Below are 19,767 nucleotides of genomic sequence, written 5' to 3'. Positions count from 1 at the left end.
ATGAGCGTCTGCAAGCAAGTCACCATTCTCATCCTTAATCACGTTTACCCTTGGCTGATATCCGTTTTTAAATTCCTTTATACCCTTATATAAATCTCGAATGTTTTTATTCTTACTATTTGTTTCTACCTCATTCAGTTTTTCCTTCAAGTAATCTCTCTTTTTTATTCCTAAGTGTACGACTTGCTTCCCGTCTTTCATTGAAATAATTATCTCTATTCTCCTAATTGGATCCTGTAAGAATTTCAATTTTGCCTGTGTCCTTCTATCTACTAGAATGGAACAATCTTCATCAAACCACGGTTTCTTTTTCTTAGTTTCATAATAGCCTATGCTCTGCTCAGCTGCAAGTTTGATATTATCTCGGATATTGTCCCACACGCTATTAACGTCTAACTCTTCCTTAGCTTTGTCGGAAGTTGCTAAAGCAGCAAACCTATTTGAAATTTCAACCTGATAACGTTGCTTAGTTTCGTCGTCCTTTAATTTCAGAATATTGAATCTACTAATATTAGCTTGTTGCTCTACTCGCTTAGCTACTGATAGCCTTTCCCTTAATTCTCCAATTACCAAATAATGGTCAGAATTACAATCTGCCCCCCTGAAAGTTCGAATGTCTATTATACTAGTATATCTCCGTTTATCTATCAAGATGTGATCTATTTGGTTGTGTGTCATTCCATCTGGAGAAGTCCAAGTATATTTATGTATATCCTTATGCGGAAATGTTGTACTCTTGACAATTAAACTTTTTGATGTGGCAAAGTTGACTAACCTAACTCCATTGTCATTACTACTTATGTGTAGGCTCTCTTTTCCAATTGTTGGTTTAAAAATATCCTCCCGTCCTACTTTAGCGTTGAAATTCCCCAATAAAACTTTCATGTGATATCTAGGCAAATGATCAAAAGTGTGTTCCAATTCCTCATAGAAGCTATTCTTTATATCATCGTCTTTCTCTTCTGTAGGCGCGTGAGCATTTATAACTACGATATCGCACAATCTACCCTTAAGTACTAAATACGATAACCTGTCACTGATAAATTCGACCTTTTTTACTGCTGATTTTATTCTTTTATGTACAAAGAATCCTGTTCCTAATTGGTGATTATCGTTTCCTTCCCCATAATACAACAAGTAATCGCCTACTTGTGATTTGCCATTCCCATCTAACCTAACCTCTTGTTCTCCCAGAAAGTCTATTCTATATCTAGCTAGTTCTTTTGCTACTAATGTTACCCCTCCTGTTCTATAAAGACTAGTTACGTTCCATGTACCAAATCTCAAAACCTTATTCCTTTGCTGTGGTCGTGCCAGAGAATCAGTCCCATTCCGAGGCTTATTTGAAGGATTCGTAACAAGCTGTTTTTTACGGTGATGGGTTGTTAGCCCATCGCCCAACCCCCAAGCTGGAGGACCACCCCTTATCGGCTGTCCACGACTGCTTATTCAATATATTCGCAGCTACACTCCATATCTAGAGGCCGTCTCCTCTATCCGCAACCTGAGGACGCGCCATGCCGTGGTGATAGGGACCCACAATACATAGAATGAGTAGTCTAGTCGTATTATTAAAAAGAAACTACATCTTTGTGGCTGATTGAAAGCTTTATTCAGAGGTAAAATACTTTAGGTAAGATGCTTAAGTGTGTAATATTTCAGGGTATAGTTGAGAGTATTTTAATTAATATTTTTTTACTGTCAATATAGACAACATTGCAAATAAATTTGTAAAATAAACGTAAAAGTGACAAAAACAGTATACTGAAAGATACTGCAATACCAAAAGGCACAGAAAGTGTGTTTAACGTAATCCAAAAGAACCAGTACCAACAAAATCTGAAAAGTATGAAGATATTATCTCGATGTTTAGCATGGATATGTGTAGCTTACGATGATGGTCAATGTCAATATCCAAATTAATACATTAAATAAGCTACATTTTAGGGAATTTCTAGAAAATTACATAGAAAATTAAGAGTTTTCAGTGTTGAGCGACATGCAATATCCTAATGAAACACGAAAAAATATCAGACAATAGGAATAGGCCTATCTTGTACTACATCATACACCAATAACGTCATGTGCTATTGAAAGAATTTCTTGCAATAGGGTAGAGTAGCATAAATTGCACCGCTTCCTAAATGGCACCACTACTAGTTTAAAACAAGTTACTGTAGTAGTGTAGCATCTAGTGGTATTGTTACAATCTACCATATGAACTTCCACCATGTCACTTGATTTCTGCCACTTCTTTGTGCTAGCAACGTGGCGGTAGAGTATTTAATATAATCGCCCAGGTGGATGTATATTTAGCTAACATTTTGTAACAAAAAAACGGATCTGTATGCAAAGGAATCTATAATCTTAAGATGTTATTGGTTAAAAGAAATATTAAAGAACATTTAACTTAGTACGATTTTCGAACATGTGGTGATTATAGGCTAGAATGAAGGAAATAATAACTTATGACGTAGTTTCTTATTTCGCACCACTTTGTAGGTGCCTAATTCGCACCGGTGCGATATGAGCAACTGTAGCAATTCTAGCCGTACAAAAGAAGGCACAAAAATTTTAACTGAACGAGGAATGCATGAGGTGAGTGCAATATCAAGTGGTGAAAAGGGCGTTAATACAACAAGTGTGTGTTGTACAAGCGGACCAGATATTTTGTGCCAACTATGAAAATTTTTAAACGTCAAACAGTGCATCCTACATTATCAGCTGGTGTTCTTCCAGGATCGTTATTTGTTTGCTCTGATTCAGGTTACATCAACAGTGAACTATTTGTAGAATAGCTCAAACATTTTATTTGCCACTCAAACCTGCCATAGAAAAAAGTGCTGCTTCTGTATATCCACCTATACGAACCATTCCAAAAATTTAGAAACTAGATTATCTCGGGAAAATGATGTGCTCCTATTTCAGCTTCCTCGTCATAATACTCAGAGGCCCAGCCTTTAGATGTTTCTATCTTCAAACCATTTCAGACAGCTAAAACATGAAGCAGTTCTTAGGTGGCTTCGAGATAATCGTGGAGAAAAGGTGACGCAGTTTACAGTTTGAACTGCCTGGTGAAGCGCATGGTAAATGTTTAACAATAAAAAACGCATTCAGGAAGTTTAAATGTTAGGTAATTTATGCTCTATTTTTTTAATTTCATTTCAAGGAGCGTTACTCTCTTTCATGAATTGCAATAAACTTGTAATTTGCATTTATTACATTATTCATATTAAATACTGTTCAATATGTTCAATATTAAAAGCTTTCCTTCATCCTGTTTCCTGCAGTTAAAGAGGTGCGATTTAAGAAACCGCGGGTGCTATTTAGGAAACTAGTTGCCTAAATGGCACCATTGACAAGTGTTTCGAAAATGTTATTCTACTTCAAAAATATTAAATCAAATTCAAGGATTCTTTTTTACATGAAAGGTAAATGTTCAGGGAATGTATTTCTGTAAAGGAATGCAGAAAATAAAAATTGTATTGTTCAATAAAAATTGTAAATGCTAAAGTGGTGCGATATACGCAACCTTACCCTATAAAATAATTTCAAGTGACAGCCGCATATGTTCAAGTTCCGTAACTTACTAATGTACCTTATTATTCACTCCAAAAATCGCGACGAAAATGGACATCACGGCTCAAGCATGTGTTTACTAGTATAACTTCAGAATGTCGGGAGTTGACTGTACTCCACGAACACGCAGCAATGATCTGTTTGTTTATATTCTTATTCATTGCATTATCTTTGTTCGGCGTACTAGGTATGTATCCAATGTGTTTTTAATTTGTCTTCAGGTATCTGGAATACGGAGCCTAGTAATGAGAATCGTTTAAAATACACTTTTACTTACATTTTTAACCAACTACAATGTGATCACCTTCAAACTAGTTAGTTCCCTTGAGACTGCACACATTTGTTCCAACGTTGCTGCCAATTCTGTTAGCAGCTGTGAAACTCAACTTCTGAGACTCTGTTTAATGCCTCGGTTACGGCATTTTGTACGTCTTCTGTTTGAAGATGACCTCCTTTCACAATAAGAAAAAGTCGCATGGAGCAAGGCCGGATGAATACGGAGGCTGCGTAGTGTTGAGAGAGATCAGCTGCCACATTTCTCCGTTTTTCTCACTGTTGCCAGGTGAGATTTTCTGGAATGATTTTTGCACAAATTTTTCTCATGTCAAGGCCTTCAGTTAGAATGAGGCGAACAGTTTCTCGATTCATGTTCAATTCTTGTGCTATCATTCTGGCTATTAATCACCTATCAGTTCGTACAACTTCACGTATCCTGTCCGAGCAGTTGTTGGTGTTCACCTTCAACGTTGCTTCTGCCATAAAAAAACATTTTATGTCATCGGAAATCTTGTGCTCACTTCATTTCCAAAAGCCTGCTGAAGATTTCCATACGTCCTTATGGCATTTTCAACGAGTTTCAACACGCGCGATATTATGTGATTTAATTGTATTGACGAGGATTAAACTCACAACTCCACTAATGAAGTAATTACTCCACACTTAATACTTGCAGGTTGCTGCCATTTCCAGTTTGAGTGGAGGAAGGAACAAGGTCAAACATATCTCTGGTGGAAAGCTGCAGGGTTGCTTCATCAGGTGGGAAAAAATCAGTCTCCTTACTTTATTGCCCGACCTCGTATAGCTGGTAGTGAAAGATTTATTTCTTCTCCATTCAGGTTTGTTGAATTTCTTTATGCTAGTGGAAAGACTGTGAAAAGTGCATGAAAATATTTGAAATAACTCTGAAGCTGCCGTCGAGGAATGATATTGCGCTACTCTTCAGCGTCTGTATATTTCGTCTTTTGACAAAAGCAATGACACGATCGTCATTCTTAGCAATCTCTCTATACGATTCATGCAAAAGAAATTGATAACCCTGCAACATATATTTGAATCTACTTAGAATGTCTTCTAGTTCTTACTATGAGAAGGAATTTGCAGTAGCTGACATTGGCGCTCACGTCTTAATGATTTTTTATGCTATTTCTTTCCGACAAGAAAGCCATTACTCCGAAAGACTACACGGTGTATTCGTGTCTTATTATATCTGACTGAAATGCACTTTTAAACAGTGTGTCCAAGGTGAAGTGAGGTGCATATTATATGCGACGTCATAAGAAGTACAATGTAAATGAAAAGCCTTCTAGAAAACATTGATTACAATTAGCGCAATTGCCTGGCCTTATTTACTTATTGTCTTTTAAGGAACCCGGAGGTTCATTGCTGCCCTCACATAAGCCCGCCATTGGTCTCTACCCTGAGCAAGATTAATCCAGTTTCTACCATCATATACTACCTCCCTCAAATCCATTTTAATATTATCCTCCTATTTACGTCTCGGCCTCCCCAAACGTCTTCTTCCCTCCGGCCGCCCAACTAACACTCTATATGCATTTCTGGATTCGCCCATACGTGCTACATGCCCTGCCCATCTCAAACATCTGTATTTAATGTTCCTAACTATGTCAGGTGAAGAATGTAATGCGTGCAGTTCTGTGTTGTGTAACTTTCTCCATTCTCCTGTAACTTCATCCCTCTTAGCCTCAAATATTTTCTTAAGCACCTTATTCTCAGACAACCTTAACCTATGTCCCTCTCTCAAAATGAGAGTACAAGTTCCACAACCTTAAAGAACAACCAGTAATATAACTGTTTTATAAATTCTAGCTTTCACATTTTTTGACAGCAGATTGGATGATAATTTACGGATGTAGGTAAATTTTCATTTTTAAATAGAACTATAAATGATTGGAATGACCTATCTGCAGCGGTCTTTGAGGGCTATCCTTCCTTAAGGAGATTCAAGAATAATTTAAAAAGTTGTGTATAAAGTGACAATTAAAATTAAGGTGACATTCAGCATTTAATTTTTTAAGGTGACATGTATTTATCTGGCCTGACGAGTTTACGTCCTTGGTTTGAATTGTAAATTATTTAAAAATAGCATGTAAGTGGGCGTTAGACTAGAAATGTTTAGTTTAAATGTAGTTCTGTTTGTAAGTATGCATAAGGATGTAATTATTTGACTTATTTGAACTGTTTTATCAGTGAAGCGAGGTGAGTCAGTGAAGTTATGATTTTACAGTGCAGTGAACAGTTCCGATCAGTGATAATTTATAGCGTCAATGAAATGTGTTCTATAGTGTCAGTGAAATGTGTTACAGAGTGTCAGTGTAATGTGTGCTAAAGTGTCAGTGAAATGCGTCATAGTGCCACTACAGGGAATGAGATGAGAGTAAAGTGAAAGACTATTGAAACTTATGTAGGACCTATACATAATTATGTAGGTTGTATTGTAAAATTAGGTATTTTACTTTATGTTTTATTATTATTGTGTTAAATTGTATTGTGTATTCTTATTGTATTGTGTATAAAATTGTATATGTGTTGTAAAATTGTATTGTGTGTTGTAAATTTTATTGTGTATTGCTTATCATTTTATTGTGTATTGTTAATATTGTATATACCACTGCCACCGGGTGCTTGCCCACTTGCAGTGTAAATAAATACATACAATATAAAATCTTCTCAACCGAATAATAACACCCATTTCCCATATTTATTCTGTGTTTAATTTCCTCCCAAGTATCATTTATATTTGTTACTGTTCCCAGGTAATTGAATTTTTCCACCTCTTCGAAGGATAAATGTCCAATTTTTATATTTCCATTTCGTATAATATTCTCGTCACGAGACATAATCATATACTTTGTCTTTTCGGGATTTATTTCCAAACCTATCTCTTTACAGGCTTCAAGTAAAATTCCCGTATTTTCCGTAATCGTTTGTGGATTTTCTCCTAACATATTCACGTCATCCGCATAGACAAGAAGCTGATGTAACTCGTTCAATTCCAAACCGTCTCTGTTATCCTGAACTTTCCTAATGGCATATTCTAGAGCAAAGTTAAAAAGTAAAGGTGATAGTGTATCTCCATGCTTTAGCCCACAGTGAATTGGAAACGCATCTGACAGAAACTGACCTATACGGACACTGCTGTACGTTTCACTGAGACACATTTTAATTAATCCAACTAGTTTCTTGGGAATACCAAATTCAATAAGAATATCATATAAAACTTCTCTCTTAACCGAGTCATATGAGTTTTTTAAATCAATGAATAACTGATGCACTGTATCCTTATACTCCCATTGGAGTATATTGGTATTGATATATTGTATATTGATATTGATATTGATATTCAGCAATTGGCTGGCCTAGGTAGGAGAGATCGACAAAAATTCAGTCTTGAATTGAAAACGTCAAGGAAAGAGAAGTCTAGAGCAAGAAAGAGATGAGGAGGCTGTAGTATTGGGATTAGAAATAAGCAAAAACCAAAATAACGAGAAGGAAAAGTTGTGTGCTGTGTTATATAAATATATTTTTAATTAGCTATAACTTCTGCCTTCGAATGAGGATGTTACATCTACAAGTAACTTCAGTGATGCAGTTGTAGTGTTGCGTAAGACTCACTCTTGAGATTACTAAGATATCTTCTCGGCAAAGAATAACATCCCACCACGCAATAAGGAGGAATGGGAATTGGTATGTGGGCCTAACGGTGCAGAAACTGACAGATTAAAGTGGGCAATCAAGTCATTTTCTTTATTCCAGTCACTTGATTTGGATCATATCATTCCAGTCCTATAGTGTGGTCTCGATTCGTTACTTATTTATGTGGTGCAGATTTGGTAGAAAGTTTACATTGTTTTCAAATCTAAACCAGATCGCTGTGACTATCCATATTAGCTTCACATCTTTCCTGTTGAATACTCTCTGATGTAAAGTGCTAATATTACATCCTTCGCATGAAAATCAACACAACTCAAATCAGGGAGATCCACTGAAACAGCACTACATGCTTCATGGTTCATTAGGCAACAAATTAGGCTAATGTGTACCGTAGGAATTTTGATAAGGGAATCTTCAATAGCAAAAAACGTTACTTAAGAATGACTAAATTTGAACCCATTCTGAGTAAGGGGATAAATATTACGTATGCTCAGTATGAGGGAAGTACAAGAAGCACTGAAATAACCTCTATAAGAGGAATTATGACCTTCGAATTGGTGTTCTGTTTCCATTACTGTTGAACATAGTAGTGCATAGCCTTCACATATTCAATGAATGTGTATTCTACAGTAAGCGTATTGAGTACGCGGATGACATTGCAATCGTTATTGGTAAATTTGAGAGCGTAGTGTGCTCCTTAATGTAGTCTGTCCTAATATTAGTAGTGAATTTGTTTCACGAACAATACCACTCTATTGATTTACCAGAGACATGTATATTATTATTTACGAGGAAAATGAAGGTTGAATATTTACGTTCAACTATACCATTCACCTTTCATCTTTCCTTTCAAAAAGTTTAGAATGGATCCACAGTCAATATGACTAAAGAAAAATATATAATTTAATAAACGTCGGATTTATAAGTTCTGCTGCCATTTGGTCTAAGTTAAATTAACTAAATCAATAATGTGTTATATTTACTATGTAGTATAACGACTTTAATATCTAACGTATAAGTAACTAAACAAAATGTCTAATTTCCACTGTCGTCTAAGGAATTTCATGATAGAATTGTTGACTTCTTACAGAGACTTGCTATATGGTTGTACTGATAATAAAGTATTGTTTTCCATCATTTCATTACTGTACTTTGTATCATATTACAAGACTATAATACTGGTAGTTACAATTTTCAGTTATTTTGCTCTTCATCATGTGACACCTGTTCAGATTGTGGCAAATGTGCCTAGTAGGCCTACATGTTATGTAGCCATCTGAAAATTAAACTTGGCATTCGATTTTTTTTTTTAATTCTTGCATAATGACAGAGTCACGTTTTTAAAAGTAAGTACGGAATAATTCATGTACAGCCTTAAAATTTCTTTAAATTTGAATCATTTGTGTGTTAGGTATTTAATACAAACTTGAAACAAATCAATGAAAACAGAAATCACGTTCTAACGAATTCTTTTAACATGATGATCCATGATCCATCATCGCCTTATAATATGCTAATAGCAAGATCTATGTTTTTCGATGAAGATGGGGACTTAGCACATGAATTTTATGTCGAAGTGCCACCAACAGGAAAAGGGTGCAAGGCGACAATGAAAAAAGTACTGCATAATCTTATTCCACACGGAGAAGTTGCCCACCAACATCCACGCTTATATGTCGATTTCCCGATCATTCTTCACCAAGTCTGAGATTTGTTTGCCACCTCTGCGAGGTTGTGAATTTCAGGTCTTCTGTACAGTGTAACTATACAGAACCATAAAGTGTGATGCATACGTACACAGCATGTTCATCCAGACGGTTTTCAAATTTGGAAACATTCTGTTAGTACATAAACTTAATTTATAGCAGATACTAGATACCTCAGTGAAAAAAAACAATACACATTGTAATTTTAGAGGAAGAGGTTCGGATAAAAATTTCAGCAATATATTCTGTAAAAATGGACATGCATATTTCATACGATTTATAAGAAAAATGTGTCAAACTGAATATTTTTAAAATAAAAAACACGTCACTGAACTTCCTGAAACAAACTCGACATCTCTGTGAATGTAATAAACAAGAATATTCTATGGATCTATGAAAAGTTACTTCATTTTAAGCAACCTTCCTTTCGAATTAAACTCTTAAAAATACGCATTTTAATTATTTTGTAAAGTACCGGAAGACTTTCGTTTCTATAATGACTAGGTTGTGGTTATAAAATACAGCATACCTCTGAAAATTATATACAGTATATTGTCACATTATCTCTCTTAAACATTCCAAAAATTGTAGCAATGACTATAGTCACAGAAAACCATTCAGTAAAGCAATTTAGCGACATTATAAACTTCCTGGCGAATTTTATGCACCACGATGATTCATTTTTCTGGTACAAGAATCATTCGGTGTATTTTGTAATACTGTGATAAACTACGAGTACCCTGCTCTATTCACAAATTTGTATAAAAATTTGTATAAAAATATAACAAAATAGTTTCTCTTCGAAAATTGTAATTTAATCAAAGAAAAATATTATCTTATTTTGTTTAATTTTTGACGCTTAATTTTCCTGATTTATATAACAATACGTACATTTACATGCATTTTTTATGTACGCGTACGAAAATTTGATCCAAACGTCTCATGACTTTCTATTCTCTTATAACATTATTTATGTCTTTTTTTCTCGAATTCCAAGACAATTATTAAACTTGACACTTCATAATCGTCCACATTAAACAATTATTAAATATTGCTCAAATATTTAGAACAATATGTAATAAAATTGGTATACAATTTTATAATTTCACTTGCATGCAACTTTAACTTATAATGTTGGCCGCAAAGAATAAAATCAGTGAAATAACAATGCCACTTATTCTCTCATACGTTTCGTGTTATTTGCCAAGATTGTTGATAATCCTGCTCTTATATCATTTCTTGAATTTTAATTTACAAGACATACTAAAATAGAATATGTACTATGCATCTGAATTTCATGTAATTTTATTTTCGGAATTGTACACAAAATTTTCAACATCCAAAGAATTGGTATCTCATTTTAATTATAATATGTTTAAAATATGATTATATAATCGATTTTGTACAAATAACATTACGTAGTATATTATATTAGTTTCTAATGATACTTTGCTATTTACGAAAATTACTTGTTAAAATTTATATAGGCCTATATGAGAAAAATATTTGTCATTCACTTTCCCATCACTTGTCTACCAACAAAATTAAGAAAAACCTTTGAGTGGTAATAATATATTTAAAGGGGATCTCTCTATCATAAAACGATGGTACTAAGTGTAACAGATAATTTTGTATTATAAAGTAGCGCACTTTTTATTTTAGCCCATCGCATTTCTGGATTTGGATTACTTGTAGCATGGAACAAATTTCCATTATCCTTTTTCTGTGAAAGATGGCAAATTTATAACACTTCCTGATTTAAAAAAAAACGTCTTCCGTTGACACTAACTTAATCACCCCATTTCTCAAGTTAATCTACGTAAAGAAAAAAAAATTGAGCAAACGAAAGAACTTGAACTCAAATATTAGACTGGAACACGAATTTGAATATGAAGTAAGCTGCAGGAGAAGAACATTGATTCCTTTTATGAAGGCTGCAAGGAAAAATGGTCATTTCGCTAGATTATACCGAAACAAATTAAAGATGGGGAGATGTTTGATGTGGAATTCTGTTTGGAAAATTTGAGCCATGCAGCGGTAGGGACAAATGTTAATGAAAAGAAAAGAGATCTGAAGGAGGAGATAAGGAAAATAGTAGTAAGACATAAGATCGGAGAACTAGTTGGAAAATTAGAAGTTGAAGAAGTCACTACACAGGAAAGAATAGCAAGCGATGGAATGAAACAGTCAGCAAATTCCGGCAACCAGGAAGAAAGCACAAGAGCAGTATGAAAATGCAAAGTGTAGCAAGAGCGGCAGACGAGGATGACGTCAACAAGTGAATGAGGAAGAAAGAAGAGACTTGCACTAAAATATTGATGACGGCACCATTTAGACAAGAAAGACCTGAAAGACGGTATAGAGGAGCTAAAATCAGCAAAAAGAGTCCAATGAAACCAATGGGAAGAATAAAAGGAACCGAGAAAAGAAGAAAGTGAGACAAGAAGTCAAGATTCTGCAAGACGTGGAAGAGATGAAATTAGCGACACCGAATAGAGGTACGTCAGTGGGAAGAAGTAAGAGACAGAAAAGTTATAACTTAAGAGGTTGGTGCATGAGTGACAAAACACAGGAATGTGATAAAGTGAAAATGGTGATTGTGACTGAAAAGACGGTAAAACAAGGAAATAATAGTGAAAAAGGATTAGGAAGATACGAATAAAGCCAGGAAGTGATGATAAGTAAATAGTGATCCAAAAATAAAATAAAGAAAGTGGCAGTGGAAATGTAATGAAAGTGTAGAAACTAGTTCGTCGGAAATTATACAGATTAGTTTAGCTGGAATAAATGATCAGTGAACGCTAGTGATTCAAATGAATAAATAGTATAACTATGGAAGAGTTCAACTTAATGTAAACAATGTGAGGAACAATTGATAAGGAATTGAGAGAAGTGATTGTTTGGTTAAATGAGATCAGTAAGAATAAGATGGATAAATGGGAAAGTATGGGAGAACGTAAATAAAGACAGAAGATGAAACAGAAAGTGAGAGAAGTGGTAGAAAAATGATCAAGGTCATGTAGTAGCCGGTTTCTAAAAACAAGAAAAAACTTAAGCAGAATATGTATCCAAGAGAGTGATGGCACTGTATTTAGAAATGTAAAGGGCCATCACGACCGGTGTAAGTGGTGAAATAAATATATCATATCATATCATATCATATCATATCATATCATATCATATCATATCATATCATATCATATCATATCATATCATATCATATCATATCATATCATATCATATCATATCATATCATATCATATCATATCATATCATATCATATCAATTTAATCTACATAATAAATATGTCACGAAGGGAATCATCTGACATATATTGAAAAAAAAATATATAATTCTCTGTTTGTGATGTGAAATAAAATACAGCAATTTTTACCAAAATTGTACACCATCCCGTATAAATTGACAGTAGATACCGAATAAGAAATCAAACTCCATCAATAGCTTAATAGAAATCACTATAATGCACACCGACAGTACGACGAAAGCCACTTTTTCGGTATGAAAGGCGCTGATATGTGAGGTCTTTCAACGAAAATGTCGAGATCGATTTTTGCAATATATTTTATATTTTATGTTTTATACAATGTTACCGCAGAATCTTTGATTACTGTTTATTGTTCCTAATATTTAGACACTGTTATATTAAAATATGTAAATATTTTGTGAACATATTTTTAAATCGAAGAAGGTGAAGAGAAGTAAGAGATAGAAAATTTTCTCTTAGCAGGAAGGAATTTTTCAATGAATTTAAATTTAACATCCACAAAAAATGTTTTAAAGGATTCAGATTAATTAACGTCTAACTTTTGACATCATTTAAAGCTATTGCTACAAACGTCTTATAACGATTTTATGGGAAATGGGAAATGAAAATAAATAATATTGATAAAAGTACAAACATGTTTGTTTTACAGAAAGTACAAATGTGTTTTGGAAGAAAAAGCTGTTATTTCCTAACATTTAGGTTTGCCTTTGTCTTGATTCTACAAAAATAAATGTGTAGATATATTTTGCGTGTATAATACCATGAAATTGCCTTACTCTGTTATTCCTGTCTGAATGAAACGAGTTCTCGAAACCCATTAAACTGATTTTATATTTGTATTTGACCAGTTATAAACACATTTCCTCACTTCATTGTTATGTTTCTATCTTTTTTCCATGAAAAATTACAATGTTAAAATTTATCTCCGCATTACTGTGTTTTTCTTGTGTATATTCACTTTGAAAATCATTGTGCCCGATTTAATATCAGCAGAACTTGAGAAATATCTGCTACAGAAATGTTTTATTCTTAATATTTTCTCTCGGTATGTGTATTAAAATGTGGATTGTTACCATTTTTGTTAAGAAGCTAATCGGGAGTTAGACTACTGCTTTGATTTAATAGATAATATTTAGGCCTATGAGAAAGAAAAAAATGAAAAAATCGTCTGCCCTCCACTGAGGGTGACCACAAGGATCCAGAAGGCAATAATACAATAATGAATTTACAAAGTTGAAGATCAAGATTAAAATGAATACAGTGTTAACAGTGAAAGAACAATTAATTTAACTTAACATATAAGTGGTAATTTATTATTTGGAGACAATCTCTAAGAATTTTAATTCGAATTTCTTGAATTTCGTAGAAATTAATTTTTAGACTTTTAAGGATATCACCGGTGAATTTTGGTAGGTACCTCTTGCTCCAAACAAGAGGCCTCTCACAATCCATTGATTAATTGGAATGTTATATTTTTCTGACAGGGATGGCAGGCAGGGTTCGTAGTAGCCTGTTTCTCAAAATTTACTTCTCCGCCTGGGTGGTGTTCCTTTCGAAGCGAATGGTACGATCTAAAACCAATGCTATATTTTCATTCCTTTTAAGTGTTATGATTTCCGCTATGTCTGTCGTTCACAAAGGATATTAATTTACATTAATAGATAATTTGTGAATGTAATTAAATTGAAAATACGTTCCCATTCAGTATTATTTGATCTGTAACTTCTTTAAAAATGAAGATATTTAGCTTGTAATTATTATAACTGAAAATCTATATAAAATCAATAGAAATTCTCCTATAGGAATTGCAGTACATTCAGTAATAATTGAATTATATATTGAATTATAATATTTACGTAAATTTTATATCGAAATAACCAGATAAAATAATATAAAATTGTTCAAGGATATTAAAATATATTTCTTGAGAATTAAGGAATAAAAAATATATATTATAATGTTCGTTGGATGAGACAATATTGAGTGCAGTAATTGCTCAGTAAGGAATGAAGTTTAATATGATCCGCGTGCTTACTAAATAACGAGAGAATACAAATAATACATTGTCTGCAAATTTCAAATATAACTTAATATAAAATAAATGATTTGAAACTATTCGAACGTATTTCAATTTTGCAAAATTAGGCAGATGTTTATTTGTTTACTTATTTTGTGCACAATATTATCCATAAACTATATCAATTTGCGTTATATGATTTTTGTTCTCGTAAGGCATAATGTGGAACGGTTTTCTTTATTTTAAGGAGGAAATTGTACAGAATTCTTAGTAGTTAGAGTATTTTCAAACCTGTGACTTCGAAGTATTTATAATAATATCTATGTAACACTTATTGAAGTTATTTCAAGTCACAGGTTAGAACAAAATTTTGATAGAAGAATTAACAGAATGTAAAACTTGTTCATTATTCATATTTTCTGGAATACAATACATATTATATAGACTATGAACTGTAGTATAAACTTAGAATAACTTTACAGGTGTGGTTGTTTTCTATTTCACAGATGGAGAGCAGTAATGGCTGTACCTCACCATTGACAAGGTATTTATCTAATTCCGATTAATAATACCAAAAGTAAAAATAGTAACAAAAATAACACTAACTTTGCTATTGTTTATGAATCCACTACTTTTAAGCGTAAGAGATTAACGTTTGGCTACGATTATTTAAGTTTAATACATTAAATTCAGAAAATATTTTGCGAAAATGCGTTAATAGTGAAATGTATGGTATAGACTACTCATTTATGTTTTTGAATAAAATAGCTCAAAATTGCAGTGGTTCATTGTAACAGAATATTACGTGCCTACTATTTTATAGATAAATTTTGAACTGATAATATTATTCTTTGCTACCTATAATTTGTTTAATTAATTACAATTGCTAACATGATAATACACCCAATACCAATTTATAATTCTGCAGTAACTCATAGAAAATGTTTCATTTTTGTTTTAAGAACTTGAAATATAAATTTTGTAAGTTAGTGTAACATTTCAGTTATTTATAACCAACTAGTGCAAGCATTTTCTGAAATTCACGTCCCAAGAACTTAATTATATACCTGGAATTACGTATTTTCTTGTTTCATGTTCACTACTGTAAAAGGATATTAATTATTACCTTTAACCGCCTAGAAAACTTTTAACCAATGATGATTACTAACAGTTCATCTAATTAGTGGCACCGTAACTCATAGGGTATACACTAAGTATTCCTTTTAAGGTAACACATGATCGAATATTGTAACAGGATTTAAAATGTTTAATTTATAATGCATTAATCATTTCCTTCACATTTTTCTGATATAGGTTAAAATGGTACTACTACATACTTGGAATCGGGCTTTCTAACACTTTCGTATTTCATAGTTCACTGTTATAAAATGATATATCATTGATTTTTATTATCCGTAATGTTTTTATTTAATAAATTATTATAACTCTTTTATTTTAATAATTGTAAGTATCCTTCGTTTGCTTAGTATTGAGATTTTCGAAGCTTGCGTAAGTGCTAGCTACATTATACGACACTAGCGTTACACTTACACCCCATAGTTAGCACTAGAACAAGCAAGCATAATCACAGTGCTGCATTCAATAAATGAGCAGTATCGTTAAAACTTTCCTGCTTATTTGTGGCGTAATGTTGGCAGAAGCATACAACACTGGTACTTACTTTATGTCCATTTTTCACTTTCGATTTGGATGCACAATTCTTCCCTTCTTTTTTCCACCGATGGACTTAGTCACTTTTGCCAGTGAACTGAAGATTTGTGATGTCAGCTGGCCTGGACGGTCCCCGGATCGAACCTGGGCGAGGCCTGTGCGCGTGTGATGTGCAGTGTATCATGCGTATCACCGAAGAGGATATTAAGCTTGCTACAGGGAAAATAAATGGGGGAGCGGGATCCGAACTGCGAGCAACATCGAGCTCTGATAGAAATGCAATCGTAAAATGTAAAAATGTGCATTTAGACGTCTAGTATGCTATTAAATGAGATCCTGTCAAATACAAATGCATCTAAAATACGCATTCCATCTTTTTGCTTAGATTAGCATTATTTTACGTCGCTAGATATCCGTTTTAATATATTTTTTGGTTTGAATAAATAAAATTTGCAAGAATATTTGAGGTACTCTAGTTTAGAATCTGTCTAAATCGCAAAAATGCATTTATATCAATTAATTATAATTAGCAATTTTAAGATAACATCTGGAATTTTAAATGCAATGCCAACAATTAAAATTAGCACAAATATTACAATTTTTTAAATATAAGAGTAATACCTAACAGAGAATTTGTTGACCGACAAGTACGTGTAATAACGGAAAGTAATTTCAGTATGTTTATTAGAATTCATTAACGTTCGCTAGCAGTTAATAATTCACAAATCTGTGAAAGCTAAGCCAGTCATAATAAATTCTCTTCATTACATTTATATTTTGAACTCATTTTTAATTTTGGAATTTACATGATTGCATAAAGACGGCTACAATGCCAAATGTTAATCAGTTCTAGCATTTGTGGATGGAGAATAGACATGTTCATCGAGACCTAAATTATATATATATATATATATATATATATATATATATATATATATATATATATATATATATATATACTCTTATCATTTTAGAATTTGCCATTTTATTTAAATTGGAATTTACGACAAGTATATCAATTTCACTACTGCACTTAGGCCTATTGGTTCATTTATGTTATTTATTTATTTTTCATTCATTTATTTATCTATTTATCTATTTATTTATTTATTTATTTATTTATTTATTTATTTGCTACAACAGAGCAATGCTCCAATTATAGTAGCTACATGTAAGTTCAGGTAAAACATTGATATATTATAAAAAGAGGAAACCAAAACAAAAACTAAACAATTAATGAATTTAATATTACAATGAAAAAAGTGTAACATTTGAAAAACAGATTAAAGTGTACTAATAGTTACCGCATAAAATAGTAGGAAATCTAAGATAAAACAAATCAGTTAATCAGTGCAATATCACAATGACAAGAACTGCAGATTTTTTATTTTCGAAAACAGAAGCGAAATAAAAAAATATTTAAATAAAATAATTGTAACCATTGTAATCACAAGTCAATAATAGAACTTAGTAATACTAATAATCTTACCCGAAGAACTGTGAGTGGAAATCACAAGGTGTTAATTATTTTCGTGTTTAACTGATATTTAAATTCATAAAAGGTGGACCTGTGGTCTAATTCAACTTTATTTGACAGTTCGTTGGAAATTTCATGCGATAATGTTTTAGGTGTCATGAATTGAAATAATCCTGATATTAGTTGTGTATCACAGCATGTTGACCGGAATCCTTACAATATTTCGTCACGTGGATAATTCCTTCGGCCAGAATGGAGAGAAGCTCTCTGATACCTTAGTTACCCGACTTTTTTTAAGTCGAAAAATTCTCTTTACGGAGGGAATCTTGAGGAGTGAAAACACTTTATCTTCAATTATCTAACGACATTGAACAAAAATATATTTATGATTTTATTCACTGTAATAATATTAAGTATGTTTTCAATTTCAATTGAGACATACAACATTGATTCCCTACCCAATATTATTGATAAATGGATTAGAAAACTCAAAATAAGTAAAGTAAAAAACCGTCAATGTAATCCTAAAAAAATTTGGGATTTCTTTGCGCCTGTTTCAATTTCACATTTTTCAATTTCACATTTTTGTAATTCCTTGTGGCTTATGTATTTAGCTTCTCAATAAGTGCGATTTAAGACTTGTCTGATTTGATTTCATTCGCCTCAGTTGTCCGTACTATTTTTTACTTCATTTGTTATTGATGCCAAGACACTATTGGCACTTACTATGAATTAATAGAGTCTACTTTTCAGATATTGGAATAATCCAAACTTTTCAGAATCAACTCGTTTAAATTTTTGAGTCCAAATAGGCATATTTATGGTTCACAGAATTAAAAAAAATTAAATGTCAATTACAATAGCTAAAATTGTTATTTCATTTATTGATTATTGAGAATATAGGTTGTAATATTAATTTAATTATTAGTTATACAGTCAGTAGCAGTGATTATTCTTCTCTCGTATGTTTAGAATAATTGGAAATTTCACTTTAGAGATGTTAATGGCAAGACATGGCTTTCGGAAATCGTTTTAAGTATACTAAAACTCTCACCTTACATGAGAATATTGAAGCTTACTACTTGGTAGTTCTTGAATTATCTTGCAGATACTGAGGTAAAAATTACACAATATTTAAGTTTTTTGCACTAAATTCTGGACCACTTCCAAAATAATTCGTAATATTTTTCGTTGTATTAAGGGGTTAGATACAGCTTACAGCAGAAAACTTTGGAAATATTCAACATTTTTTCCTCCATTACTGTGTCTTGTACAATAATGGAAATGAGTATGTGTAAAATACTGTCGTTCTGCTATATAAAAAAAATATTTTTACGATTAAAAAAATTATTTACCTTTTTTCCCTTCAAAATTCAGTTCACTGTGCAGTGATGAAGCTTTTCCCACATAACTAAAAAACTATCCAACATTCTGTGATGAAATTTCTTGTGTGTATTAATGTATGTCATATCTACAATATGATTTAATATCACTTCTCTATCTTTGATAGATTGTCTGATAAAAAATAAATTCATTTTACAAAATAGTCAAATATCAGTATTTTCTTCTAACACAAAATTAAAAAATATATATATTTATTAAGGAATGTAGTTGAAAGAGCATGATATTTAAACATGAGTTTCAGTAATAAAATAAAAGAGAGATTACATGAAAAAGTTAACAAGCTTATGAGTTATGAGGGAAACGCTTCATCACTGCACAGTGAACTGTACATTTTGAATTTTGAAAAAAATATATAGCCTAAATATATTTTTTTTTTTAATTGTAAAAACGTTTTTTTTTTTTTCATATAGCAGAATGACAGTGTTTTATATACACAACTTTTCATTATTGTACAGTAGTGACAAAAAAAAAAACCGGACCGACACTTGTAGCTAATACAAAAGAATTTTGTGCTGTGTATTGTGTCAAACTGTGGTAATTTCAATATGGATAGTGGAGCCAGAGGTATGTACTGATATTTAATGTAAAATACGCAGTTATCTTTGCCGAATAGAGGTAGAAATGTAATATTGATGCCAGATGAAAATAAAATTCTCAAAGTTTTTCCGTCTGTAAG

The 19,767-nt window shown here is 32.4% G+C and overlaps 1 long non-coding RNA gene across 1 annotated transcript in view; it reads right to left on the bottom strand.

Moving 5' to 3' along the window:
- The window catches only part of LOC138701468 (uncharacterized), a 551,526-nt gene extending 535,208 nt beyond the window's left edge, over nucleotides 1–16,318 (bottom strand). The window contains exon 1 of the long non-coding RNA XR_011332598.1: nucleotides 16,221–16,318. This is a non-coding gene — a long non-coding RNA (uncharacterized lncRNA). The remainder of the gene's footprint in view (nucleotides 1–16,220) is intronic.
- Nucleotides 16,319–19,767: the final 3,449 nt, after the last annotated feature.

This window comes from Periplaneta americana, chromosome 6 (genome assembly GCF_040183065.1).
Source record: "Periplaneta americana isolate PAMFEO1 chromosome 6, P.americana_PAMFEO1_priV1, whole genome shotgun sequence".
In the NCBI taxonomy this organism is placed as follows: Eukaryota; Metazoa; Arthropoda; class Insecta; order Blattodea; family Blattidae; genus Periplaneta; species Periplaneta americana.
Note: the sequence above shows the minus strand (reverse complement) of the source record. Positions and strands in the feature narration are given on the sequence as shown.